Source organism: Amblyomma mixtum, chromosome 2 (assembly GCF_055824585.1).
Source record: "Amblyomma mixtum isolate Tamu chromosome 2, ASM5582458v1, whole genome shotgun sequence".
In the NCBI taxonomy this organism is placed as follows: Eukaryota; Metazoa; Arthropoda; class Arachnida; order Ixodida; family Ixodidae; genus Amblyomma; species Amblyomma mixtum.
Window position 1 is genome coordinate 128,477,457 of NC_143013.1, and position 2,894 is coordinate 128,480,350.

At 43.3% G+C, this 2,894-nt stretch overlaps 1 long non-coding RNA gene across 6 annotated transcripts; it reads left to right on the plus strand.

The window, feature by feature from the left end:
- Positions 1 to 1,854, plus strand: LOC149360848 (uncharacterized). 6 transcript variants are annotated; one of them, XR_016288878.1, is made up of 4 exons: positions 1 to 217; positions 657 to 845; positions 958 to 1,073; positions 1,247 to 1,775. It is a non-coding gene; the product is annotated as an uncharacterized LOC149360848 (long non-coding RNA). The 6 variants fall into 6 exon arrangements; XR_016288879.1 differs by having other exon boundaries at positions 2 to 217; positions 698 to 845; XR_016288881.1 differs by lacking the exon at positions 1 to 217 and adding an exon at positions 1,782 to 1,852 and having other exon boundaries at positions 228 to 845; positions 1,247 to 1,583.
- The last annotated feature ends 1,040 nt before the right edge of the window (positions 1,855 to 2,894 follow it).

Here is a 2,894-nt window from a genome sequence, read left to right on the forward strand (position 1 = left end):
TTTTACGTTTATAAATTTAGTACTTCATTTGGTCATTTGGCGTTGCAGAGGCTAGCGATAGCTACGCGCGCGAAGCGGATGCTGTGCACGTTGTAGTACGTTTCGCTGCGCACTTTTTTCCGCGCTGGTTGGCACTTCACGCCGCTGCAGTCTGCATTTTCCTCTTTTTCTGCGGTATCGTTTACTACCTGAGATGTGAGCCTCGTTTTCCGGAAAAGTAAGTAACCTTCCATATCTCTTCTGTGGTGAAAGTGTCGGCTTTGCCGGCTAAGCCACTAACGCGCCTGATTGAACCTTTGGTTTACAAATCACAAAACAGTATCAGCCAATGTTTTACATACCAAAGTGCAGCGTTGAATGTATTAAAACAGGGCATTTGCATGTATTTGAGCTTTTGTTAAGTGGATACAACTAGGCTGCTATCGCATGCGAGTTGCTTTCTTTACCAAGGCGATGACAAGGTGAACGGTATTCTTGCCAAGGACTCTCATCTGGCCACCTGTGTGCTCCAATTCTCCTTGCTGTGATTGCCGTCAGTGAAACTCGCGTTAAAAAGGCTTTGGTTATCTTAACTGCGTCAAGATGTTATTTCATTGCGATTGAGAGCCCCGGCACAAAGGTAGTTTACTCAGTGGTGCTGCTCTGTATGTGTGCAGGCTGTTTTGACAGTGCAGTGAAGTACTACGGCTCTTTGCAGGCATGGCAGCTTTTATTTTTCGGAAAACCATTGCACCGTGCACAGCTGGCGTTGTCCCTACTTCACTGTGTACATTTCGTTTTGGGTACAGGCTGTTCAACAGTGGTTTTCAGAGGACCTCCTTGCCTGCTCAACTTCTCAAGTTTTGGTAAGCACGCTTTGCAACTCCTTCCTTTTCTTTCACTTCATGATTTCTTGTATAGGTCTAGGCTCTTTGCTAATGTTCATTCCACAAGCCCCATTATTTGTTTGCCCTTTAGAACTCCAACTGTTGGCCGGAGGAGCAAGGACCTGGTCTAGTTTCACGCAAATTAATAGCAGCACCTTGTACTTGGTTGTTCAGACGACTTGGCCTGGAGATTGTTTCAGTTCTGAGGTGGGTATCTGGACTAATGCTTCTTGTGCAGTGGTGTAAGTAATCTCTTGCAGTGGTGTAAGCAATCTCTTGCCCACTGTTTGAGCTTCATCGTACAGATTAGAAAGGGCTTCTTTGGCAGTGCAGTGTTAGAAACCTTATACACACTCACTTTTATTTGTCTTATCTTTCAGATGTGCCCTGTGTGGCTGTCAAGTTAAGGTCCAAGATTTAACACATCTCTGGTGTTTACTGAAGTGATGCAGGCATTACCAGGACAGCAGCATCTCTGCTATGTTTTCATGCGACGGTGCAAGATGTCAAACATCAACCACTTTTGATTCAGCCACATCTTGCAGGTAAGAGAAAGCCTGTTTGCAAGATGCCGCTTAGGAGGTTCTATGAGTACAGTGTGCATCACAGTAAGGCAGTGCACTTGCTATTGACTGCTTGGCTTTCAGTGTCCATGCACGCTGTTTGGATTTTGCTTCTGTTAAAGGCCTCCACAGTGATTGACTTCTTGAGTTTATGGTGAGCCGTAGCACTCTGCTGAAATGCCGCTTGCAGTGACATCATATGCATCTATGTTTTTAATTAGCTTATTTTATTGCCTGTGCTGTCACTCCTTGCCATTTCCTGGTCTTATTTGCTTCCGACTCCTCATTGGCCATTCTACATGCACCTGACTGACTGTGCTTTTGGTTACTCTAATATTTTTCACTCCTGCAGGCTGCTGAACAGAGCTGGATTTGACTTCCCCTTGTTACCGTCTAGTTGGCATCCTCCTTGCAAGAAAAGCGACTTTTGGAACACCTAGCGAGCTCTTCAGTGTCATCCACATCCCGCCATCCAAGTGCTTACCGCTCCATGGCTTCTAGCATTAATTTCCTGGTCCCTTTCTTTTTTTGTGTGGGTGTATGCACTGGATTCAATAAAGAGTAACGCAGTGACTGAAAAGTGTGCTAGCACATACATTTATGGCTCATTACTACAGCCATACATCCCTTGTAATGTGGGCTCATTGAGTTCATTTTTGAGTTCATTTTTCATTTTCAGTTCATTTTGAGTTCATTTTTGACTGGTGTATACCAGAAAAATGAACTATAACATTTTTAAAGCTTTAGAGGGTTTAAAGGCAGCACTAAAATCAGTCTTGAAATGCGTAAAATAATACAGGCACCCATTTCGGAAAAAAAAGGAACGTCTAAAAAAATTCTAGAAAAGTTCTACCTCAGAAGTTTTCTAGCCGTATACAAGCGTAGCGTTAGCAGAGCTAATAGAGGGCTAGTAAACGTCTAAGTCTAAAAAACTGCTTAGGTGAAACTTCTTCTAGATGCCAAGCTTTTTTTTCCGAGACTTTTTTTAGACGTCTATTAGCGCTTTTTGTGTTTCGTGGGAAGACAGGTGCACAGCAGCTGCGCTGTCTTACTCTAATAGCATTCGAAACTAAAAAATTACGTGACGTGTACATTTTAAACAGAGATAGTGAAAGCAATTTACAGCGCCATAGCTCTCCACGCCAAATACATCGTGTGGAGCAGCCACAAAGCCCCGCAAGTACGTTAACTGTGTCGAGCCTAGCCAGGGCCGCCACGTTGACGGAGAGGGACAAAGAGGAGAGCGGATTGAATGGCAACTATTACTGGGAGCTTGTAGTGGCAAATCGATATAATACTGAACTAATATATATTAAATCACGATAACATGCCTTTATGGAGAGCTATGGAACATTATGTATTACGCGTACAAAACTGACTTGTTTTAAGTATCTTCTGGAAACCAATTTCCGATTAGAACAAATTGCCATAGGAGCTCTGTATAATTTAAGGCTGCATTTATTTC